At 38.0% G+C, this 27,394-nt stretch overlaps 2 pseudogenes; one reads left to right on the top strand and one right to left on the bottom strand.

Annotated features, from left to right (window-relative positions):
* The window catches only part of LOC130456921 (histone acetyltransferase KAT8-like), a 126,423-nt pseudogene that overhangs the window by 48,439 nt on the left and 50,590 nt on the right, over window positions 1–27,394 (bottom strand).
* LOC130457822 (U6atac minor spliceosomal RNA) lies at window positions 7,527–7,623 on the top strand (annotated as a pseudogene).

Raw genomic sequence — 27,394 nt, 5'->3', positions numbered from 1 at the left:
ATGGAGGGACATCAGAGACCATCTAGTCTTGCCCTTTTACTTTATGAAGAAACTGAGGTCCATATGTGATTTGCCACAAAAAATCTGTAGACCATAGAGTCTGAGATTTTATGGCAGGAAAATTGTATGTATTTATTTTATTTCTTAAACTCTTACCTTCTATCTTAAAATACATATATATCCATTTCAGGGCAGAAAAGCAATAAGGGCTAGACATTTGAGGTTAAGTGATTTGCTTGAAGTGTTTGAGACCAGATTTGAACCTGAGATCTTTCATCTGGGTCTCTATCCACTGTGCCAACTAGCTGCCCCAATGTATGTGTTTATAAAAAGTGTCCCTACCTGGGAACTTTTCTTGTGTTGTGCCTTTGTAAGTAGTCTGTCCTCCATGTTCTGGCTCTGGTTGGTATTAATGGATAAAGAAGTAAAATAAGAGAATTGTTTCTTTTCTCTTAGAGGCTTATACTCACTAGATTTGAATGAATTTCAGAGATCTAGACTGAAATGATTTATTTAGATGACAGGTGAAGACCTCGAAGTTACCCAAGTAACCTTCATGGAATTCCAGTCCTTCAAGGGAAAGGGAGTATCCTGGGGATTGGGGTGTCAATTCGATGGTAGAAGAATGCCTAGCACCATCATCAAAAGACATCACGTTTAACCTTGGCTAGCTATAGAATAAACAGATGTTTTATAGAGAAGTGGCTGTCCTAGTCACTTAAAAAAAATCTTTACCTTCTGTCTTAGAATTTATATTGAGTGTTGATTCCAAGGCAGAAATGCTGTAAGGGCTAGGTAATTGGGGTTATGTGACTTGTCCAGGGTCACACAGCTAGGAAGTGTCTGAGGCCCCATTTGAACCCAGGACTTCTCATCTCTAGGTCTGGCTTCTCTATTCAATGAGCCACTTAGCTGCCCCCCAGAGTCACTCTTCAAACATTTATGCCTTTGGTCTCATCCTTCTAGGAACATTATTTGTAAGAGGTATTGGAGATATGTTTATATAGTTATATTAGGGCTAAGTCAATTGAAGTTTAAAGTACTTTACAACTCTAAGACTGTATCTTTCTATTTCCGCTCAAAGAATTCCTGGGAGAAATGGGTTTTGAAGAGCCTGCCTGTGAGTAAGGTGGTCTGGGTAATATCAATGGCAGGTCACAGATTTACCCTGGGGACTATTATAAAAGCTAAAGAGAGAAATCTGAGTTTCTAAAGGTCTGAATTAGAATACTATGCTTCCCATGTTCCATATATTTTCTTAGTGTAGATTTGCCACAACCAGCACTAAAGTGTGTCTGAGCTACAGATAAAGTTCTTCTCTAAATGTTAAATCCCTTAATTAATCAACTGAGTTCTGAATGAACAGGTTTGTAGGTCTAGTTTCTCTTCCTGGGAAAGTATATTTAATGTGAAAGAAAAAGAAAATGTGAAAGAAGTAAATGCTTGGCCTGATTGTCATAGTGGTAATGGTAGGGGTAAGGGGTGGTGATGGGGATTGTTTCACAATGTCTTATTTTCACTGCCCAGATGGTTTCCTAGTATAAATACTCTTTATCCACCCTAGGAAGTATCTATTTCTTTTTATCTTTTTTACTAGCTAAGAGCCCTCATCCAGATAGCTTCTGGCAAAATAGCTGAGTATTAGGTCTACCTCTATGTTTTCTAGATATGTTCCCTGCTCAGCTGCATCCTTCCAATTGTATTCCTAATAAAGTCTACCTTGGCTAGCATATAAAGACATAGAAAAACTTAAAGCAAAGAAAAATAAATAGATTTTCTGATGCTCAAAAAAAAAAAAGACTGATTCAGGCTCCTATGAAAGAATTTAAGGGAAGCAAGAAAATACTAGATTATTACTCAGAGTCAGTGGCCTCATCTGATAGTGGGGTTCAGCAATACAGCTTCTGTCTTGATAAACCTAATTTTTGATTGACCCAAGTAGCCTAACTCCAATATTTCTAGTCCCTTCCATTGTATAGTTGCTTCTATCTACACTTCTTCCCCCACTCCTGGTCTCTTATAGCTTACTTTTCTTCAATTCCAAGTATCTTTTACTTGTCACATTAGGAGGTTGGTTCTTCTTTGAGTCTGTCTCCTACACTAACTGAACTGACTTTTAAAGGTCACTTGGAAGTATGGTTTGTCATTCTTCATCCTAGGGCAGTGCTTTCTATTTTCTCTCAAGAGACTCATTTCAGTCTCATAAAGGGATCACCTAATGAGGCTGAATTTTTACTGTTAGTTTAATACCTCATTATGCAGCTCCTCTTCTATGATTAGGTTTACAAAAGACCAACTCCTTTGCACTACTTTTGACAGGCTCAAAAGGAGCTAATACACAGTTAATTGATTTCCACTGATAGGGATTAGAATTTCTTTATAAGTTCAAGAAGGATGGGTGCTGAGCTTCATCATCATTCAACAAGGCTGAGAAAGTGCTGGCCATGCCATGAGGAGGGAAGCCCAAGAGGTTCCTAAATTTTGAGTTATGGTTTAATATGTGAACTCAAAGTGTTGATGGCAATGTATGCTGACATACCAGCATGCCTTGAGTTGGTTTTCTGTTGTGTGAACTTTAGATTACTCCACCCTACTTAGTCTAACAAAAATCAGGAAATTTTGAACTTTAGATTACTCCACCCTACTTAGTTTAACAAAATCAGGAATGTCTACACCCATACTTAAGGATTAAGAATTTTAGAGGATGGCCAATGACAGACATGTGCTAGCAAATAACAAATCAGAAACAACTGACAGACCCCTGGGATGTCCTAAGTCAAGCCTAAGATAGCATTGGTACATGTAAGATGCAGGAAAGTGATGTAAAACCATCTATATATTTTGCATCACTTCCTCTCTCCGGCTTCTTAGACAGTAGAGAGGTGGCTGGCGGCAGCTGGATGAGCATGTCGGCATCTTACCATGGCGGCTGCTATTGCCCAGTTTTTAGTGGTGAGTTTTCCTTGATACCATATTGGAGGAAGCCTAGTAACCTAGTTCGGTGAGGTGTCTTCTTTGAGATCTCTCAGTGTTTTAGGCTGATTCTTCTCTTTTACCTTCCAAACACTATCCACTTAGAAGCCTCTACTTTTCTTTAGAAACCTTGTGGTGGAGGATTTTGAACTCCCCCTGGCACAGGCCAGGTGGGAGAAATCCTATACCCTCTCCCTCTCTCTTCTCCTTGATTTCTTCCCTATATATTGATTAAACCAATATATATTTCCAAACTGACTTGGGTATTTTTATTTGGCATATCCCCTGGCAACCAAATTAAATTTAGATTAGGCCACAACCCTAAATTATCCTTACAGTCAGTGGAAGTCAATTGACTCTGCTTTCTTTTTCACTAGGTCTGAATGTGACCATGACAATTTTAAATCAATAGTAGTTTGGTTGCTTTGTGTATTGCTATCCCTCAACATTTTATTTGTTTATTTATTTATATTTAACTAGTGTATACCTATCATGGATAAATAAGAAAAGATTTTTTTGTTTGTTTGCCTGTTTTTATTTTATTTTTTGAAAATTTTATTTAGCCAATTTAGAACATTATTCCTTGGTTACAAGAATCATATTTCTTTCCCTCCCTCTCCTCCCCCCACACCATTCTTATAGCTGACCTGCAATTACACTGGGTTTTACATGTGTCCTTGATCAGAGCCTATTTCCATGTTGTTGGTGTTTGCACTAGGATGATCATTTAGTCTACATCCCCAATCATATCTCCCTTGACCCATGTAATTAAGCAGTTGTTTTTCTTTTTTTATAACAAAAAATATTTATGTATATTTTTCACATAACAATTATTTTCCCTCTTGTCAGCTATTTTATTGTTTAGTCATTCAGCTGAGTCTGACTCTTTTTGGCCCCCCATGCCAAGTCATTGTATTCTCCACTATCTCTCAAAGTCTATCCAAGCTACTGTTTGTTGCTTTCATGATACAATCTAGTCATCTCATTCTCTGCCATCTCCTTCTTTTGCCTTCATTTCCCCCCATCACTAGGATGTCTTCCAATGAATATTGCTTCAGTTTTGAGATTTGACTTTCCAACAAATAGTCTGAATTAATTTCTTTAAGCATTGTTTGATTTGATCTTCTTGCTCTTTAAGGGATTCTCAAAAGTCATCTCCAGCACAGTTTGAAAGCATTGATTCTGTGGTGTTTAGCTGTCTCTGTAGTCCAATTCTCACAGACATACATTGCTATAGGAAAAAAAAAACCATAGCTTTGACTACATCAATCTTTGTTGGCAAGGTGATATCTCTTCTTTTTAATAGTCAGTCTGTATTTGTCATAGCTTTACTGTTTTTTTGTTGGGGTTTTTTTTTGTCTATCACAATGTAGTTGTTTATTTTAAAAAAATGTTTTTTATTTGGTCCATTTCAAACATTATTCCTTGGTTACAAAAATCATTTTCTATTCCTCCCTTCCCCACCCTACCTCCCCTCCCATAGCCGACAGGCAATTCCACTGGGTATTGCATGTGTTCTTGATCAGAACCCATTTCCACATTGTTGGTATTTACACTAGGATGTTCATTTAGAGTCTATATCCCCAATCATATCCCCTTTGACACATGTCATTGAGCAGTTGTTTTTCTTTGGTGTTTCTTTTCCCTCAGTTTTTCCTCTGAATGTGGATAGTGTTCTTTCTCGTAGATCCCTCTGGGTTGTTCAGGATCATTGAATTGCCACTAATGGAGAAGTTCATTACATTCAATTGTACCACAGTGTATCCATCTCTGTGTACAATGTTCTCCTGGTTCTACTCCTTTCACTCTGCATTAATTCCTGGAGGTCATTCCAGTTCACATAGAATTCCTCCAGTTTATTATTCCTTTGAGCACAATAATATTCCATCATCAACATATACCACAATTTGTTCAGCCATTCCCCAATTGAAGGGCACCCCTTCATTTTCCAATTTTTTTGCCACCACAAAGAGCGCAGCTATGAATATTCTTGTACAGGTCTTTTCCCTTAATATCTCTTGGGGGTATAAACCCAGCAGTGCTATGGCTGGATCAGTCTTTTAGCACCCTTTGGGCATAATTCCAAATTGCCCTCCAGAATGGTTGGATCAATTCACAAATCCACTAGCAATGCATTAGTGTCCCAACTTTGCCATATCCCTTCCAGCATTCATTACTTTCCACTGTTGCCATTCGAACCAATCTGCTAGGTGTGAGGTGATACCTCAGAGTTGTTTTGATTTGCATCTCTCTGATTTTAAAGGATTTAGAACACTTTTTCTTTGTGCTTATTAATAGTTTTGATTTCTTTATCTGAAAATTGCCTATTCTTGTCCCTTGCCCATTTATCAATTGGAGAATGGCTTGATTTTTTGTACAATTGATTTTGCTATAAATTTGAGTAATTAGACGTTTGTCAGAGGTTTTTGTTATGAAGATTTTCCCCCAGTTTTTTGCTTCCCTTCTAATTTTGGTTCTAAATTTGGTTTTGTTAAGAAAAATAACTGTTACTCATTGTTTTTATTATTTGTGATCAGATTCTCCAGGGTCAGAGGAACAATGGCTAGTGGCTGTGGAGTAAAATTGTCTTCTGCAGAATTAACTAATCCATACAAGGATTCAACAAACTCAATTCAAAAACTTTTAATGGGTGCTTTATGTATGTATAATATTACTGGGCTCTAGAGGAAATACAATATTTAGATCAAAGGTTGGCAAACTTAGGCCTACAGGCTGAATCCAGAACCTCTTATCTTCTGTCTTAGAATGGACACTAAGTATTGATTCCAAAACAGAAGAACAATAAGGCCTAGACAATGGGGGTTAAGTGACTTACCCAGGGTCACAGAGCCAGGAAGTGACTGTGGCCACATTTGAACCTAAGATCTCCTATTTCCAGACTTGGCTTTTTATCCACTTTCTGTCCACCTACCTGTCCCACCATTAATTTTTATATAGCTCATGATCTGACAATGTTTTTTACATTTTTTAATAAAGTTTTATTGGAACTCAGCTATGCTCATTAGTTTATATCTATTTATGATAGTTTTCATGCTACAACAGCAGAGTTGAATAGTTGTGACAGAGACTTTATGTGACACTCTCATCATTGTGCACTGCTACTCAATGCACTACAAATCACTGTGACAGTTTTAACTCGACAGTAGTTTGATTGCTCTGTGTCCCTCAATATTTTATTTTATTTTGTTTCTTATTACCAGTGCATACCCATCATGTAGAAACAAGAAAAGAAGTGTTGTGCTTTTTTTTTTAAGAAAAGTTTTTATAAAGATTAGTTGAGCTTAGGGTTATGACTGAAACTTTTTTGACTGCAAAGAACTGCCTTCAACCACTATTACTGAACATTGAATGGCTTTGAAAATTAGTTTTTGCCATGATATTAATGTTTCTTTTTAAAATTTCTTTTTATTTTTTTATAATTTGTTAATTTCAAAAATTGTTTCCTGGTTACAAAAATAATTTTCTATTCCTCCATCCCCTCTCCCCTCCCCTCCCCTCCTGTAGCCCATGCACAATTCCACTAGGTATTACATGTGTCCTTGACCAGAATTCATTTCCATATTGTTGGTATTTCCATTAGGATGTTCATTCAGAGTCTACATCCTCAGTTGTATCCCCTTCAACCCATGTAATCAAGCAATTGATTTTTCTTTGGTGTTTTTACTCCCATAGTTTTCCCTCTGAATGTGGACAGTGCTTTTTCTCATGGATTTCTCCAGGTTGTTCAGTATCAATGAGTTGTCACTAATGAGGAAGCCCATTACATTCGATTGTACCACAGTGTATCAGTTTAATAATGTTTCTTAATGAATTCAACCTAAAATTACAGGCAAAACAGCACTTAGATGTGACACTTCCGCAGTAAAGTCAATTTGATTGAATTATAAATAACATGCACATCCTTGGCTATCAAAAGTTAAAACAAGGAACAAAATCTCTATTTCCACACAAATTTGCAGTAGATATGTATTCTGAGCTCAAACTATAGGTTCCAGTAGTTTAAAAAAACTTGATGCAAGTGAAAAAGAAACTTCCATATTTCAAAATCCATTTAACTCTGTTGTTTTGTATTTCATTTTTGAGGGGAACCAATGACATGATGAAGATTTAACTGAGGCAAAATTGCACACTCATCAGCCTCATTCTCTCTTCTAGATTCTTTGATGTCTGGTGGCAAAACAAAAGTTGGGACTAATGATGGCCCGGAATACTGTAAATGACCTTGGCATCTTTAATGTCTGACCAAGCTCTGTTCTCCATAGCACTTCCTCCAGTCATCTTCATGGCTGTTGGAATGACTTACTCTCATCTGCCCAGGAAGTCTTTACATGCTTGGGGTAGACATCCCCCTAACTCACCAAAAGGTTTGAGGTCTGTTGGTTTCCCTCAACCTGGTTTAGACTGCCTATTGAGATGGTTTTGCCATGGTGTGACCACTAGGCATGCAACAGCTTCTTGGATGAAAGAAGCAGCTTTAAAGATAAGACAAATAAGAAAGTAAAAAAAAAACAAAAAAAACTTTACAGAAACATCCTTGATAAGGATGGAAGAGGCCCCAGTGGCCTTTACAACACATATGTGGTTAATCCATTGCCACCTACTCTGTGCACCATCTAACCATGATTTAACTGTGTAATTAAGGATCATCTACCTAAAAGGCAAATTTCGAGAGAAGGACCTAATAGAATTCCATATTCCAAAAATGCCTTCCAAACAATGAATATGTTCAATTAAAATATTGTTCATGAACTGATATTAGTATTTAGCACTGGCACAGAAAATAGAGGGCCAGGCCTGGACTCAGAAAAGTCAGTTTCTTCCTGAGTTCAAGTCTAATCTTAGACTGTATGATCCTGGGCAAAGTCATTTAACTCTGTTTGCCTCAGTTCCCCATTTGTAAAATGAGCTGGAAAAGGAAATGGCAAACCACTTCAGTGTCTCTGCCAAGAAAATCCCAAATGGGGTCAAGAAGAGTGAGACATGACTGAAAAACAATTAAATATCAAGCCTGTATGAAAAGACATTTTCAAAGATTAAATACATGAAAACTTGATACAGATCAACATTAATAGATGAACATTTGACCATAAGGAAAACTAGATTTGAATCATGATTAAGTGAAATGTTATTCCCCAAAAAAGCATTCCATTATTCCCATTAATAGACTATTATTTTCATATTTTGAATTTTGCTAATAAAAATTTTCCCCCTCTTTTTGTATAAGAATCTACTTAACATCCTTGGTTTTATTTGTTAGCCCCCATAGCCTAAAATGTTTATTATTTTGTAATAGTACCAAAAAAGTTTACCAAATGTTTATTGGTTTAGATAAGAGGAGAGTTCCTGTCCTGAAACTTTAAAGCAGTGGAAGGAGTGATGAGACATAAACGTGAAAATCTAAATTGTTCACATGAATGTACTATCAAGGAGTCATAATCCTGGAAAGATAAACTTGCAGTTAGACCAACATTTCTTCTTTCCTTAATTTCCTGGTTTTGAACCAATAACTGATAAACTAAACTCATTTTAAGGGATGAAGATGAGGGTGAAGCTAATGCCATGGAGGAAAGGAGAGATTTTGTCAGCCCAGGAGCACGTTTCTCATATCAAAAGCAAAAACATGGGAATCAGGGGATTGGGCAGAAAGGTCAGTTGCACCAGGGATGAAGTATGATCCATAATATCTTAGAACTAGACTGTAGCTTGGGGGCTATGGAAGTGAGCCATTTATAAACAGTGCAAAACAGATACTAATTTTCTGGTACCACTCAGGTTGCTGAGATCAGAGCAGGTGAATCTTCCTTCCTTTCCTGCCCTCTTGTCTTATTTGTCCTGTTTCTGAGATAAAGGTAGTTAATATTGCATTGCAATCTATTGGCTAGCAACCTGATGCGTGGGGGCTTGGAATGAAAAAAAGAGAATTACTGACAACTTTTCAGAACAGGTAATGGATTCTACAGCTATGTCTTTCTAGACAAATGATTCAGTAGCTTTGTCTGGGGAGAGCTAGGAGACTGTAGAAAGAAGTCTGCCTTATTGAGAGCCAGTTCCTTGGTCATTTACTGTCTCATTATGTTCCATGGATGGTTTGAAAGAGAAACCACTCCTCATAGGGGACGAGCTTTACCATTCACTCACTAGAAAGTCAGTCACAAAGGAGGGGTCAAGTAAGAGAGTATGGCAATGTCCCTGCCACCTGGTCCTACTTACCAGCTAGACAAATATGAACTGCCATCATTTTTTAATGAGATTTCCAAAAGGATTTTCTTACAACCACCCTGTGATAAAAGGAGTGAACATCTGTCTTTATTTTACAGCCGAGGAAACACAGACAAAATGATTTTTTTTCATTATCACATAACTAATGAGTGGTGAAGATGAACTTCAAACCATCACATTTCCAACAAATGAAGGAAGAAGAAGAATCATAGTAGTCTGATATACTGACTGGTCTTGCTATGTAAGTCAACATGTTACCAAGTACATTCTCTGTATTACCAGCCAAATGCTCAAGAGAGTCAAACAGAATTGTCCAGTGGAGTTTGGGTAGATGTTGAGTCAACAAACTAAAATCCCATCACACATCCCTCAGGGACAGCCCCAGTGAGTGTTTTACAAACCTCTTTGGAAGGACCCTTCATCTTCTCATCTCAGAGTGTAAGGACAGAGACCAAAGTCATTATGGGGGTAATGTCAGTCCTTTAATCAAGAGTCATCCCAGGACAGTAAAAAAGCTGCTAGAGTTAGAATCATTTTCTGCTACTTTCCACATGTGTGACCTTGCATAATCAACTTCCCAGAAGCAGTATTATTTAATGGAAAGAGTACTAGTTCTGGAGTTAGAGGACCTAAATTCAATCCCAGTTCTGTCAGTATAACCTTCGGCAAGTCACTTAACTCTGTTTCTTAATTTATAAAATGAAGGTATTAAGCTAGATAACCTTTGGGGTCTTTTTCAGTGCTAAATCTACTAATTATAATAATATGAACTATAATAAAAATAAAAGCACATTAAGGGGGCAACTAGATGTTTCCATGAATTGAGAGCCAGACCTGGAGACAGGAAATCCTGGTTTCAAATATGACATTTCTTAGCTGTGTGACCCTGGGCAAGTCACTCACTCCCTATTGCCCAACCCTGCTCACTCTTCTGCCTTGCAGCCAATACATAGTATTGATTTCTAAGAGGGAAGGTAAGGGTTTTAAGTAAAATTAGAGAACTATTTGAACTGAAAAGATGGGTTAAAAGAGATTACTGACAGACACTTTATGTGCTCTACTGGTATCTATGTAATAGAAGAAAAAGTGAGAAAAGATTTTATTATATTGGATGGTCTCTTGGAGGCAGATTTACAAGAGGATAGGGACACATGTCAGGATAAGGGAGTGTGAATTAACTACAATCTACATCACTAGAAGGACTACCCCTGCCCCATCCCCTATCCCTGATCCAGGAGATCACAGATTCACTTTGATGTGATTTTTAATAAATTTTTAATAATTTGATTTTATACACATAAATTAAATAATTTTTAGTTTGATTATTTTCTAATGAGCACATTGGGGAAGTAAAACAAGCCAATAAACAAACAAACCAAAAGCACTAATTGTGGTGGGGCATCGCAAAGAATTTCAGAGTCAGAATATCTGAAGTCTTGCCCTGCTCTTGAGGTGGTCAGGGGCAACGTGGATAGAGTGGACAGAGTACCAGGCGTGGGACTCATATTCCCGAGTTCAAATCTGGCCTCAAACACTAACTCGCTGTCTCTCCTTTGTCTTAACGTCTCTCTGTCTCTTTCTGCCTCTGTTCTAGAGCAGTTGTCTTGGAGAATAGTCAGTGAGAGATGAATAAAAATCTTAGAAATGAGGCTCAAATGCGGTTAGATAAATTTATTGAGAGTAAGGTTTGTAGAGGATCCAGTCAGCAAGGTTTCACGATTTCTTCCAGCACTGATAGACTACTCAGAAGTAGGAGCCGAGGCAGCAGATGGTAGACATTATCTAGGGTTGAGGGTTAGTCGAATAGGAACAGAGAAATGTCAAGGAAGCAAGGAAATCGAGGACAGAAGACAAGGCATTATTGAAGTGACTGATCCTAAGGTCAAGACTGAGTAAAAATGGAAGTGAAACCAGAAGGAAGTTGATAGAATGAGATAAAAGAGAGACAATTCTTATGTTCTAATGGCTGATAGACCTCAGGGCCATCAGGACTCAAGACCTTTCTAAATAATCTAGTGTCTTCTTATATTTCTAATAACTCTTTGCCTCTTATATGCTTCATTGGCAAGGCTGAATCAATACCAAGTAGATAGAGCTGAAGATGTAGCCAGAATGACTGTGGGCTAAATATAAGGAAAAAACTAGGACTAAAAGTTTAATTTAAAAAATATTTATCAATTTAAGTCAACTAACATTTTTTAAGCACCTACTATGTGCCAAGCACTATGCTGAACACTGGGGATACAAAAAAAAGGCAAAAAAAAATCCTCTACTCTCAACAAACTCAAGGTATAATAGGAGCAATAACATGTAAACAATTATGTACATATAAGCTAGATATATGATAAATAAGAAATAATAAAGAATGAAGGCCCTGGAATTAAGAGAGGTTGAGAAAGATTTCTTGGCAAAAGATGGGATTTTAGCTGGGATTTGAAGGAAACTAGAGAAAACAGGAGGCAAAGATGAGAATGGAGGGAATCCAGGTAATAGGAAATAGTCAATGAAAATGCCAAGAGTTGGGAGATGAAGTATCTTGAATAAGGAACAGTGAGGAGGCCAGTGTCAGTATTGAGCATCTCCCTCTCTCCCTCTTTATTATTTTTTTTATGCAAAACCAGGCTAGTATATTAAATGGAAAGATAACATGAAAATCTGACTCTGAGGAGCTAATTCTCAAATGGTGAAAGAATTTCTTTCAACACCGAAGAAAAACAAATGACTTATCATGTGTTTATATGGATATATGATTGGACATTTTGGTTTTAAAATATTACTCTATTAAAAAATGAATAATATGGAAATAGGTATGTGATAACATTTGTATAACCCAGTGGAAGTGCTTATTGGATCCAGAAGGGGGAGGAAAGAGAGGAGGGAAAGAAAATGAATCATGTAAAAATGTAAACATATTTTTAAAAAAATGAATAAAGGAACTATTAAGCAAAAAAAAAAAGAGAGAGAGAGAGAGAAAGGAAAAGAAAAAAGAACTTCTTTCAAGTCTTCCAAATAAATGGATAGAAAAAAATTCATTATATGAGATAGAAGAGGCAGTTACCTCAGGGAATTGAGGATGATATCCAGTTTTTTGTCAATCAACAAACATTTATTAAATTATTTCATCCAGTCTCTCCTCATAGATAGCACTATAGCTCTATTACCTCTCCTCTGCATCCTACAACCCTCCTCTATTCTGATCAGCCCTCCTCAAGCTCTACTCCTGCATTAGTAAATTAATCAATTTACATGTTTAATAAACACCTATTACCTACAAAGTACTATGGCAGGTTGATCACCTGCCTATTGGCCATTGTGGACTCCCATGTCCTCTGGTTATTTCCAACCCATTATGTCCAAAGAGAACACATTATCTTTCCCTGCAAACCTTCCCCTCTGCCCAACTTTATTTCTGTTTAGGGTCCATCTGCTCTTCCAGTCACAGGGTTGACTCCTCATTCTCTGTTGCCCCATGGACCTAAGAGGTTGTCAAGTCTTCTCAGCTCTGTCTCTGCAACATCTCCTAGGTGGCCATCAGCAAACATTTACTAAGCACATACTCTATGCTAGGCACTGGGCTAAGTGTTAGGGATATAAAGAAAGGTAAAATACCATCCCTTCCTTGGAGGAGCTCCCAGTCTAATGGGGGAGGCAAACATTCAAAACAACTGTGTATGAATAAGATATGGACATAATAAATATGAACTAAGTAACAGAGGAGAGGCACTGGAATTAAGGGTAGTGGGAAAGATTTTTTTTTTATAGAAGATGGGATTTGAGTTGGGGCTTAAAGCCAGGATGCAAAAATGAGGAGAAAGAGCCTGGGGAACATCACAGAAAATACCAGAGTCCGTGGCTGTGGTTGTTGTTCAGACAGTGACACTCATGTTAAAAATATTTCTTCTACTGCCTGTTGAGGTACCTGAGAATTTGCTATTAGAAATTAATTCCTTTGGATCTGTAAAGATGCTTAATCTTCTAGCATCCTATTAAAATGCAAATGCTACAGGTAGAGAAAATGCTTTAAGCTATTATCAATTTATATCTTACCAGGAATAAATTGAATCAGTTGAAAACAAAGACTGGAGAAGCCAATACAAGAGGAGTGTTAGAGGCATTGGCAGGAGGGGACAAGACATCAGGAGTAAGGAAAAGGCCTAAAAATGGAAGGGGAGAGGCCATCAAAGGCATGCCTATCTACTTTATAATACCGCTGAGGATGAACTCTGTATAGAATATCGAGGGTCTAGGGAGAATTAGCACATTATAGACCTTGACTCTGTCCTTATGCTCCATCCTAGCCTCTGCCCTCAATTTTCTATCCTTTCTGGCTGCATCTTCTTTAATGTCAACCTTCTCCAAAGAAGTCTCCTGAAAAGTAGCTGCCTGTCCAATTTTGACCAAAGACCTATGGCTCACCTCTTCTTCTTGTTTTCTTTTCTCTGTGGAGTTTTCTGTGGCCTGGATCCTAACTTGTATTTATTGACTCATATATTTTTTGCTTCTGAAGAGCTTCATATATCACCATGGAGAGACATAAATAAAGACAATCACTTTGCCATTAGGAAGTGTGGAGTTTCAACCCAAGATTACTCTGACACACTGAATGGCTATATTTTGCCAGCCAGACAGGAAGGAGAGGGGTGGTGAGAGAAACCCCTATTTTTTCTCCATTTTCTAGGTCACATACAATTTCTTCTTCATATCATAGGTGAACTGTGCAGTGAGTATAGAGGATTATAGAAGAAAAAGTTCTGAACTTTGCATTTATAGCTAATATTTGCATAGTACTTTAAGGTTTGCAAAACACTTCATTTGAGGCTCACAACAACTATGGGATTAAACAGAATTGAATCCTAGTCACTGGTCCCCAACAAAGAAGGGGAACATAGTTAGTGGAGGTTTGAATCAATAGTATTACAGAAGAGACACAAAATCTAAGGCTCTGGAAGTACGGGTTACTCTACAAAATCTATGGCTCTGGATGTATGGGTTGCTACAAAATCTATGGCCCTGTATGTATGGGTCACTCTACAAAATCTATGGCCCTGGATGTATGGGTCACTCTACAAAATCTATGGCCCTGAATGTATGGGTTACTCTACAAAATCGATGGCTCTGGATGTATGGGTTGCTACAAAATCTATGGCCCTGTATGTATGGGTCACTCTACAAAATCTATGGCCCTGGATGTATGGGTCATTCTACAAAATCTATGGCTCTGGATGTATGGGTCAGTCTACAAAATCTATGGCCCTGAATGTATGGGTTACTCTACAAAATCTATGACTCTGGATGTATGGGTCACTCTACAAAATCTATGGCCCTGGATGTATGGATCACTACAAAATCTATGGCTCTGGATGTATGGATCACTACAAAATCTATGGCTCTGGATGTATGGGTCACTACAAAATCTATGACCCTGGATGTATGGGTCACTCTACAAAATCTATGGCTCTGGATGTATGGGTCACTCTACAAACTCTATGGCTCTGGATATATGGATCACTACAAAATCTATGGCTCTGGGTGTATGGATCACTACAAAATCTATGGCTCTGGATGTATGGATCACTACAAAATCTATGGCTCTGGATGTATGGGTCAGTCTACAAAATCTATGGCTCTGGATGTATGGGTCACTCTACAAAATCTATGGCCCGGGATGTATGGGTCACTACAAAATCTATGGTCCTGGATGTATGGGTCAAAGTATACTTGATATATTTTTACACATGCATATACAGATGTGTGTGTATATGTGTGTGTGTTGCCCAAGTACATAATAATGATGGTCAAGTTCATCCAAATGTATGTTATAATATGAGTAATAATCATAATGAAAAAATTAATTTCTTAAAATCAACTTTCCCATGTTATTGTTGCCTTATATTCAATATGTTGCTCATAGTCAGTGCACAAAGATGTATCCCATATTAGAAATAAGAAGGAATCCGACCTGTTTTTTGCCAAAGAAAATGAAATTTATTCTTAGGTGAAACTTGAAAACTTTCAGACTACTGTTTTTTTGGATAACCAAGGTCACCGTTTCTTCACTGGGTTCTCATAGATCCCGTCTTTCATGAGACAAGCCCTCGTCTTTCAAACTAAACTACTTTCCCATTTTCTTCGATTCGGTCAAGAAGGCAGTTTGTTAATTAGCCAGTGAATGTGAAAATGGGGATTCTAATCCCCCTAATTGGAGGTTAAGCCTGTACTGAGTTCAGTCAAATTGCATGGCTGAGTACAGAACAGGTAGGGTTGAATGCCTCATCCACTGTGGGTTTGGCCACGTGTCTCTCAATACTAGACAGGGATAAAAATCAATAACAAGCCTTTTCTTCTCTGGTAAATTTTTTTCAATGTTATTGGTGCTCACCATGTCTAGCACCTACCAAATCTTTTCTCAAAGAAAATATATTTAATATAAAGGCGTGAGGCTTTGATATTATCTAGAAGTCTTTGGCCTCTGTTTTTTTGGATTATACTTTCTTTCCAATGTACTTCTTCTTATCTTCACTTTTCCCAATCTTTGTACTGAAGTCACTAAGTGAGGGTCTGCTGATTTAATTTGGAGGACCTTATCAAGTTCTAAATAGAATTTCTCTACCTCTTTATCCTTAATAATGGATATTGCTGCATAAGTTAAATTTATTTTCACTGTGGTCTTTTTACAAAAACTTATCAAACCCTTATTAACATTATAATATAAAATGTTTAGTTATAACAAAATAATATTTTTGTTAACTTTGGGGTATGATAAGATCCACATCACCCTTTGTACTGTACTGTAAAGGAAAATAGAAGAAAGAAAGAAATTGAAGCCAAATATTAGCTCAGTAGATTGAGAACCAGGCCTAGAGAAATGTCTGAGGTCAGAGTTTAGGGAGGTGCTGGGTTCAAATCTGATCCTAGACACTTCCTAGCTGTGAGACCTTAGACAAGTCACTTAATCTCCATTGCCCAATTCTTACCACTTCTGCTTTGAAACCAATACTCAGTATTGCTTCTAAGGCATAAGGTAAGGATTAAAAAAAAAAAGAAAAGAAAAAGAAAGATGGCTCCTAGAACCTAGGGATACAAAGACAAAAGTGATGTAGTTCTTCGCATTAAGGGGTTCACAAAGATGAAACAACATGAATACTAATAAGTAAAACAGGAATTCAAATAGGATAAATACTGAAGAGAGATCTGAGCAAAAAACTGAGAGATACAAGTTGGGGGTACTCCTGATTGTAAGGATCAGAGGAGATTTCTATGCAGGGAGTGGAAAATTAGTTGGCTTTCAAAAGGAATAAGAATATAAGTTGACAAAGATGGGGGCAATGGGAAGGAAGTGATGTGAAAAGTACCATTTATAGCTACGGTGAATAGTCTGAGGATCACTGGATGCTTAGGATAATAGATTTAGCTATGGAAGGGATATAAAGGGTCATCTAGTTCAATTTCTTTATTTTATGAATGAGAAAACTAATAGATACCCCCAGAGGTTATATGACTAGGTCAAGGTCACATAGTTAGAAAGCAGCAGAGCCAAGATTTAAATCTAGGTTCTCTGACTCCAAATTTAGCACTCTTTCCACTGTACTCCCCAAAGGCTGTAACAAGAGAAGGCAGAATAATATTGGAGAATGATGAGTTTCTTGGTAATATAAAATGTATGGAGGGGAGTAGTATGAGATAATGCTGAGAATTATATTGAAAGAAGAACATAGAGAATTTTGGAGGCCAGACTAAGGACATTTTTTATTTACCTGGTATTAGGAAACCACTGAAGTACCCTTATTCCATCTTGTCCAACACTAAGACTAACATAATCTTGTCTGGCATTAATAAAAGAAGAGTATCAAGAAGAATAAAGATGACAGTCCCACTATATTCTCTCTGGTTAAACCATACTTGGAATATAATGCTCATTTGTGAGCATCACATTTCAGAAAGGATGCTGGCAAATTAAACTAGATCAGAGGAAGACTGATTAGAATGGTAAGAAGACTATAGACCTTATCACATTAAAGGATCATTTGAAGGAACTAGGGATGGTTAGCCTAGAAAAGGGAAAGTTTGGGGAATATTCAAGTATTTGAAGGGCTACCCTTTATGTCTATCCACCCCTTTGGGGCTCAGTGGTCCAACTCAAACCAGCACTGTTAGGTTGGGTCTACAGAAAGGTGGCTATTAGAGCTCCACTTAGGGCTAACCCTGTAGGTAACTATTCTAATGCTAGCTCACATATCATCACTGCTGTACTTCCCTTTAGTCATCCAGTAGATTGTTCTTTAGCAAAAATGTTTAATTAAATGGCATAGAAAGGATAATAGCTATAAAACATTTCAACCAAATATCCAAGGTATAGTCTCCCATAAATATTCCAGATTGCAGGGGAGGGGAGTCTTGGGAAGAGACTCAACTAATGAGGTTCCTGTACTCCAAGATGTTAATGCCCTCTCTCAAGAGAGTTTTGATGAAGTTTATCACCAATCAGCTCTTCTATTCAGCTGGGCTGAATCTTCCTAGGGCAGCAATGTCTCTGCTGCTGCTTCCTGGGAAAGGAAGGTTGCTCAGCCTCTGTATTCTTCACAGGATGCAGTGTCACAGCTGAACAGGTCAATCTGCTGATCTCCTGGACTTGCTCATCAACAAACAGCTGCAATAATTTTCCATCTTTAGCACTGGCTGACCTGGGGGTTGGGGTTGGGGCAGTACTGTACTCTTCAATCAACTTGCTAATCTCTTTCAGCTAGGGTTACAAGAGGTCCCTTTCCTCCAAAAGCTCCTCTATATTGTACTAGGGGGGTTAGTTTCAATGCTATCATTTTTACCCCCTATATCCTTATGGGAGATGGGATAGGAGCGACATGGATTAGGACAAAGTTATAAATACAGTCTATGCCCTAGAGGCCACACATACTTCCCAATTTTTTTTTTTTGTGGTGGGGACTATGTTTTGTACCTGAAAGCTTTGTCTTTTCTACATTTTTGTCTTTTAGCCTTTCCTGAAGTTTGATGGCATATCTGATCACCTTATGTATGACAGAAGAATAAAATTTCTTCTGCCTGGCCTCAGAAAACTGAACAAGGAACAATGTGTAGAGATAGTAGGTGGGGATTTTTAGCTTCATCAGAGGGAAAAAATTTCCTAACTATAGCCCCCAGTAGTGAGAGTGGACCTCAGTAAAGGACCCCCTGACACCTAACAACTTATAAGATCATAGATTTAGAGATTGGAATTACCTTAGAGGTCTTTTAATCAAATATCTTCATTTTACAGATAAGAAACTAAGATTAAAAGAGTTTTAAGTGATTTTTCTAGTTCACAAAGGTAGCAATTTTAGCAAAGTCTGAACCCTGGTCTTCTGAAAGAAAATTCATTGTTCTTTCCATTTCTTAGAGTTCTTTTCACACTAAAGATGTCCAAAAGTTGACCATCACCCTTTAAGCAATTATCAGGGAATCATTTCAGAAATTCTTGTTCAGGTACAGGTTGGACTAGACAACCTTTAAACACTATGCTAATTCTGACATCCAGTAATATCAAAGATTATATTCTAAGAGTTCCCCTTTTTGGAGGATCAGTGGAATAGACTTGTGGTAAGTGACCTCAGCAAGACAGTCTATGATAAACCCAAAGATTCCAGCTTTAGGGACAAAAATCCAGTATTTGACAAAAACTGCTGAGAAAATTGGAAAACCGTATGGGAGAGATTAGGTTTAGATCAACATCTCACACCCTACACTAAGATAAACTCATGACTGAATATGTATATAAGCACATTAGTATATAAGTAAATTAGGTGAACACAGAATAGTATACTTGTCAGATCTTTGGGAAAGGAAAGATTTTAAGACCAAGCAAGAGTTAGAAAAAATTACAAAATGTAAAATAAATAATTTTGATTACATTAAATTAAAAAGGTTTTGTACAAAGAAAACCAATGCAACCAAAAGTAGAAGGGGAGCAACAAATTGGGAAAAAATCTTCATAACAAAAAACTCTGACAAAAGTATAATTGCTAAAATTTATAAAGCGGTAAATTAATTGTACAAAAAATCAAGCCATTCCCCAATTGATAAATGGGCAAGGGACATGAATAGGCAATTTTCAGATGAAGAAATCAAAACTATCAATAAACACATGAAAAAGTGTTCTAAATCTCTTATAATGAGAGAAAGCAATAAATGTTGGAGGGGATATGGCAAAGTTGGGACATTAATTCATTGCTGGTGGAGTTGTGAATTGATCCAACCATTCTGGAAGGCAATTTGGAACTATGCCCAAAGGGCACTAAAAGACTGTCTGCTCTTTGATCCAGCACTGCTGTGTTTGTACCCCAAAGAGATAATTCTATAAAATGGAGGTGAGGAGGATGTGTATTCCAGGCATGAGAGACAGTTTTTGCAAAGGCCTGGAGATATTTATAACAAAAAGAAAAAAGGAAGTCTCTTTCTGAATTATAGTAAATAAGAAACGAATGAATTATGGAAACCTAATAGTTATTAGTGATCCTGCTGGGGTGGGACAAGGCAACAATGAGCCTGGGTGATGACCCAAGACTGACAGTTGGAACCTTGGTCCAGCAGGCTGATTTCAAAATGAGTCATTGTTGTCAGTCAAAGGTTTGCACAGACAAATAGGAATCAAGACAAATCAATTAGACAAGTCTGATTTGAGCTAGGACTGTCTAGCCCCAAGGACAACTCCCTGCATTTTTTTTTTTGGTTCTACCAAAAGTCTTTGAGCAACTTCAACAAATACTTACTATCTACACTGTGCTAGATGCTGGGAGTATGAAGACAAAAATAAAATATCCCCTGCCTTCAAGATGCTTACATTCTCTTAAAGGGACAAAGCATGTACACAAATTAGCATAAGGTCATTTGAGAATGTAGTATACTCTAAAGACTGAGTACAGGGAAAACTTCATAGCTAACCTTGAAGGAAGAAAAGGTCTCTGAAAGGTAATGTTGAGGAAAGCATACAGATTAAGCAAGGAAAATAGCCTATGCAAATACATAGAGGCAGAAGATGGAATCTCAAGTCAAGAAACAACTAGTATTCCAGTTCAGCTGGCACAATAAGTGTATAAATGGAAGTAATATGAAATAAAGTTGAAAAGGTAGGTTTGGAGTCAGATTGTGAGAGATCTTAAAGGCCAACTTTGTATTTTGTATTAAACAAAATAAGGAATCACTGAAGGTTTTTTTAGCATGGGCATGACATTTTCAGATCTATGCCTTAGGAAGTTAAATTTGGCAGCTCTATTCAGGATGGTTTGGAAGGGAAGAGATTAGAACCAGGGAGATCAGTTATAAGAATATTATAGTAACCCATAGGAGAAGGGATAAAGGCCTGATGTATGGTGGTGGCTGATTGAGTAGAGAAAAAGGTATGACTCTAGTCTTCCACACCACTGGGTGAGGTCCTTCTAGGACTTAAAGAGCCATAATCCCATGAAGAAAAGAAGCCGTCCTCTTATATTTAGGAGATTTTGGTGTTTTCTGAGTATAGGGCTATGTCTTTTTGATAGATTTGGGGTTCAGGTGGCAGCGAGAATTATAGTACCCTGTGAGCCTGGCATAGCCTGATTCAGTGGGGGAGTCTCCAGAACTCCATATCAGAGCATCATGATGCAACCCCTTTCCAAAGATGGGGTCCTAGCACCAAGGAGTTTAATCTTTTCTGGCTTTTCTTTTTTCCTCATAATTTTTTGTGGTTGCCATGGTAAGCTGCCAACCACCGGGACCAGGACAGCCTGGAGCATCACTCTTCTTCTTTTTCCCATCCTGAGCAAACAGTATGAACCCATCCTGAACAGACAGCTGTTAAAATCAACCACCATTGCCCACTCCAAGGTCAGGGTGCCCCTTACTGCTACTGGCCATCTGTGCCAAATGATCTGAGCCAGTGAGAGCTGCCTGTCAATCTCTGAAGCTAAAGCATTCCAGCAGCCCAGCCTGAGAGCACAACTGACCTCAAATCCTTCCCCCTGGCTGAAAGAATGATTCCTTCTTATTCCAATGATTCCTAGTTCTTTTCCACATAGCCCTTTGGGATTAAATTAAATGTTATTGCCCCGTCCTTTCTCTATCCATCTGTTTTTTTTTTCTTTTATCCCTCACTCTCTACATTCATAAGTTGAATTTTTTTTTTCAGCCTTTCTTCCAGTTTTTACTATTTCCCTCTTTCTTATTCAGAGGAGGGTCAGGATTTGGGGGTAGGTAGAAAACTATGCTGTTCTTTTTTTTTTCTTGACTATGTATATTTCTTTTTTTTATTATTTTATTTTATCATTTCCAAGCATTATTCATTAAAGACATAGATCATTTTCTTTTCCTCCCCTCACCCCCCATAGCCAACGCATAAATCCACTGGGCATTACATGTTTTCTTGATTTGAACCCATTGCTATGTTGATAATATTTGCATTAGAGTGTTCATTTAGTCTCTCCTCTGTCATGTCCCCTCAACCACTGTATTCAGGCAGTTGCTTTTCCTCGGTGTTTCTACTCCCACAGTTTATCCTTTGCTTATGAATAGTGTTTTTTCTCCTAGATCCTTGCAAATTGTTCAGGGACATTACACCGCCACTAATGGAGAAGTCCATTACGTTCGATTATACCACAGTGTATTAGTCTCTGTGTACAATGTTCTCCTGGTTCTGCTCCTCTCGCTCTGCATCACTTCCTGGAGGTTGTTCCAGTCTCCATGGAACTCCTCCACTTTATTATTCCTTTTAGCACAATAGTATTCCATCACCAACATATACCACAATTTGCTCAGCCATTCCCCAATTGATGGGCATCCCCTCGAAAAACTATGCTGTTCTTAAGAGAAAGAGGAGTAGTGTAGTACAAGGCCTGGAGTATATGGACCTATTTCTCCAATTTTTTCTGTTTTGGAGACCAGAGACAAAAACAATAATGTCAGTACAAATTGGAGTTGGTCAAACAACAGGGAGGACTTCCTCAAAGATAACTCTGTACTCAACCACTCCATTAATCAGTCAAAATGTGCCAGTTACTGTGCCACAATATGGAGATACAGTGATGAAAATCAAACAATTTTTGCTTTCAGGGAACTTATATTCTATATACAACATAAGCACACACATGTATACATAAAATAAATACAAGATAACTGGGGGAATTAAGAAAGAGCATGTAGTGTAATCAAGAAAGACAACATTTCAGCCAAGCCTTGACAGAAACTAGCGGGTTCTAAAAAAGGTGGAGAGGAAGGATTGCAGTCTGAGAACAGGGACAGATTGTGCAAAGGTATTGGGATGGGAGATAGAGTGGCTTGCTTAAAGAGTGACAAGAAGGCCAGACTGAACAGGGTTTGAGGGGGAGTAATGTTGTTGTTCTCATTTTTGAGGAGGACCACTGACATCATGGAGTGATGTCTTGACTTATGCATGAATTGGAATTAAATGTGTTGACTTATGCATGAATTGGATTTAAATGAGGCAGAGCTGCACAAAGTAATGTTAAAAATGTATTTTTGAAATAGGTCATAAAAGGCTTTAAAGGCTAAAGGAATCTAGAGTTAATAGTGAGCTCCTGGAGTTTATTGAGCAGGGAAGTAAAATGGTTAGACATGTACTTTAAGAATATCCCTTTGAAAGGTAAGTGGAGAATAGATTGGAGTGTGAAGAGACTAGAGATAGGGAGTCCAATTTAATTAGGAGACTATCACAATAGTCAAGACAGAAGGAAATGAGGGCCTAAAACAAGGCAACTGTAGTATAAGTGGAGAGAAGGGATAAATTTGAGAAATGTTGGGGAGGAATAATCAACAATGTTTGGCAACCAATTGGATATAAGAGATGAAGGAGAATGAGGATTCAAGGATAAGATTTCATACCTTGTCTACTGAAGGATGGTGGTATTTTAGATAGAGATGTTGCTATTCAGTCATTTTAGCCATGTCCAACTCATAATGACCCCATTTGAGGATGATTTTCTTGACAAGGACACTGGAGTAGTTTGCCACTTTTTTCTCCAGTTCATTTTACAGTTGAAGAAACAGAGGCAAATAAAGCTAAATGACTTGCCCAGAGTCACAGCTGGTAAGTACAAGGGGCTAGATTTGAACTCAGGTCTTCCTGACTCCAAGCCTGGCACTCTATTGTATGTGTCACTTAGATGCCGTGGGAAAGAAATAGGGAACTTCAGAAAGGGGTGGATTTGGGGAGAAAGAAAAAGAATTCTGGATATGATAAGTTTAAGATACCTAAGGCATCTTTCAAGTGCTCTGCCACCACTTGCTAGATTCTTTGACTATCTCAGTGAGGTAGTAACTACCACTTTGAGAGGGGAAACCAGATGGTACAATGGGGAGAATGCCGGAACTGGAGTCAAGAAAATTTGAGTTCAATTTTGGCCCTAGACACTTATTAGCTGTGACCTTAAATCTTGTTTAACCTTATTTTTGCCTCAGTTTCCTTATCTGTAAAATGAGATGAAGAAGTAAATGATAAACTACTCTAGCATCTTTGCCAAGAAAATCCCAAATGGAGTCACAAAGAGTTAGACACGATTGAAATGACTGAACAAACCAATCTGAGGGAGAGAGGAAGCCCAACTAACACTGAGACCCCCACCCTGCAACCTATTGCCATTTATTCTACCATAGCTATCTGAAAACAGCACCTTCAGCCTTCTGTCACCACTTAAGGCCCAGATTGTAGGGAGCCAGCACTGCAAAGGAAGGAAGAGGGGTTAGAAAAATGAAGTGAAATAATCATATGCTGTCTAGTGCTATAGACCTCCTTTACAAGAACCTTCTGCCTGGCTATGATAGGATCTATATTTCCCAGAGTACTTACTACCCCTCTTCTGGGTAAATGAAACTAGTTTTTTTCCCCCTTAAAAGGCAAAGAAAAGAAGTTGTATTGAAGATTTAAATAGCTCAGATACCTAAGGCTCAAGCCAAATAATTGATATGCTTCTTGATGGCTTTTGGTTGTATTGACACAGTTTCTGATCACCAAACGGTATAAAAAAGTCCACTCATGTGAAGTCAGTACCCTCTAGATTTGGTGTATATTCCAAGGTCAAGTCAATATGGCAATGTCTGGGCAAGCTGAGTGTTGTTGTACTCTTATTAAATATGTTTTATGGAAAAGGAAGGCTCCTTTTGTTAACTGTTGAATAACCTACATGTGCTTCATTTTATTTCAGTATCAAAATCAAACCAATAGGGAACCAGCCCAAGTTGTGTCTCCCCATTATGCTGGTATTACCATCAATGTCCTTGGTACCAAAGTACCATCCCCTCCCCACTACACCAAGGATTTTGATGAAAACATGCTCCCTTTCATATAGTTTATAGTCCAGTCAAATCATCCTACTTGTTACTTCTCAAACAGAATGCTCTCCCTTCCATCTCTAATACTTTTGCACAGAATGTTCTCCAAGAACTGGCTCTCTCCTCTTCTTTGGATTTTAGTATGTCTACCTTCTTAAAGCTTAGCTCAGGTAAAAATCTTTTGCCTGAGACCTTTCCCAATAATTGAGTTTATAATGCCTGTTTCCCTTCAATAAATCAATCAAAAAGCATTTATTAAGCATGTTTCAGGCACTAGGATGGAGTTATAAAGATAAAAGGGAAGGGAAGGGAGAAGGGAGGAAGGGAAGAAAGAAGAGAGAGAAAGAGGGAAGAAAGGAGAGGGAGGGAAGGAAAAGGGAGAAAGGAGAGAGAGAAGGAAGGAGAGAGAAAGGAGGTGGGAAAAGAGAGAAAGGCAGAGACAGAGACAGAGACAGAGAAAGAGAGAGACAAGAGACAGAAGAGTAACAAAAACCTAGAGAGAAGAAATATCCAGGAAGAAAGGAGGATGTTTGAGAATGAGGGCTGATGAAAATGTCATCAGATTTGATTACCAAAGAAACATTGGCAGAGCAATTCACTGTGGAACTTCCCATAAGGGATAGGGAAAAATTATCCTCTCCTATTCCACAGAAAGAGAACAGAAGTTTGTTCAGGTAAATCTGGGTTGAGATCTTGGCCTTCTGGCAACCTATTCAGTTTTGTGTTTCTTTCCCTGAGCACAGATGCCTGAATAACAGTCTGGAAAGGCTACCTGAAAAGTTCCTGGGATCCATCATTCAGTGTTGGCTCCACTACTATATAGCTCTACCTCCCTCCCCACCCCATATAGCTACTATAACATTTCCTGGAGAAGTTGATTATTGAGAAGAGGATAAGAATAAATCCTGGCATGTTTTGCCAGAAGACATGGGCTTTGAGAGAATTGTTCAAACTGTTCAGGATCAAGGTGAAGATGAAATGCTAATTCATCAGTTTCACAAAATATTTCATGTTTTGGTATTTTAAAACTTATCCTCCTTAAACTGTATAAAAGGAATTACAGGTTATTGCATGTTTTAGTTTCTGTCAGTATGCATTCATGAGTCTTGTTTTAAGTTTTTTGAGTGAAGGACATAATAACTGCTCTATATCTGATCTTAAAACAGATCACTGACCATTGTGTGATAGTTTGTTTCATTTCAGTGACTTGAGATCCAAAGTCAAATTGTTGGGGTTTAGAAGCAGGTTTGAGGAGAATGAATGACAATAACTAGTGTGAATAGTATCCCCACCTTCATTTGACAAAGGAGAGCTAAAGGAAGAGAGCCTGAGGGAATGGAAGAGCCTTGAGGGGGGGAGGTGGATTTTTTTTTTTTAAAGAAGAGAGACTCTTGGGAGTGTTTATAAGCAGTATATAGGGAGAAATTGAACATTAGAAAAGGAGCTTCAAAGAGATGATGGTGGTGGTAATCTGTCAGAGAGTATGGGAGGAGGATCAAAGTTATGGGTTTGCCTTGGCAAGGAGAAACTGGAGTCAAGGAGGAAAGATTAGAATGCTATATCAAGGAGTTATGAAATGAGAAGAAGGGGCAAAGAGGGAATTCATGGTGAATAGCCTCCATTTTCTGGTTTAAATATAAGGAAAGGTCTTCAGCTGTGAGGGTGGAGAAAGTGGGTAGTATGGAGATTTAAGGATAGAAAATCATATTTAAAGGAGACTCAGTTAGGGCTGAGCAAAATAATTACTTTGCTATAGTTAGAGCCTCAATGAGATTAGATAACAAATGCATAGTGGACCCAGTGTGCATGGCTATATGACTTTTCTCAGATCCCTTCAACTGGCATATCAATGGGTACAGAGAAACTGGATAATGCAAATAATGCATGGTGAGGTTTGGCAAGACAGGACTGGTGATAGGGATAAGTGAAGAAAAGGTTCAAAAGTAGAGCATGTTTAAGTTAAAGGGTTGAGACTGAGAATGGAAGAAAGTGACATGATAGAGAGGAGTAACAATGAGGGATGGTGGGATTGGAGTTCATGGTGAGGATTAAGAATAGGATTTGGAGTAGTAAGGTATAGAGAATGAATAATAATAAGAGGTTACTATCAAATGAAGAGATTCATAGTTCTTGATCTTGAAAGGGGAACCCTGTTAGTGATGACTAGATCAAGGGTTTGACCCTCCCTGTGTGTAGCTGAGATAGAGAGGAGGAATAGATCATGGGAGATGAATAGATTGAAGTACTGGGAGGTAACAGATATATTAAGGTCCTCTAGAATAAGAGCAAGAGTTGAGGTGAAGTAGGTATAGAACTCCTATTGAAAGGAGAGAGAATGATATGGAGGGAAGTAAATGGTAGCCATCTATTCTGATTGTGTGTTAAATTTGGATACAATGAGTCTTGAAGGATGAATGATGGCAGCCAAGAAAATCTGGAAAGCATTGAAGTGTTCTGACTCCCTGTCCAGGACCAGAGTGTTGAAAGAAGATACAAAAAGTATTAAAAAAAGTTATCCAGGAATTCAGTGTCAATTTGGGGAGTCAGGTCTCCATCAGTATCAGAATATGTAATAAATTTGAGAGGAATCGGTCTAAAATTAAGGGATGTTTGGTAATTATGGAGGGAGAAGTCAAGAAGGAATAACAGAAGGTGTAAGCAGAAATGGAGTTTGGTCTTAGAGAGGGAGAGCCAAAAGAGAATAGAATAAGAGAATGGGTATTTGGGACTGAGGAATGGGATTATCTCCTTTTTGACAGTTGGGAATTTGGTTTCACAGGGACTGATAAAATAAGAGTCGTCTAAAGTCTGCTAGCCATAGAAGAGTCTACAACAGAAATGGGAGTTATTTTTCATTTACTCTGGATATATT

This window comes from Monodelphis domestica, chromosome 2 (assembly GCF_027887165.1).
Source record: "Monodelphis domestica isolate mMonDom1 chromosome 2, mMonDom1.pri, whole genome shotgun sequence".
Classification (NCBI taxonomy): Eukaryota; Metazoa; Chordata; class Mammalia; order Didelphimorphia; family Didelphidae; genus Monodelphis; species Monodelphis domestica.
This window is presented reverse-complemented; position numbering and strand designations above follow the sequence as displayed.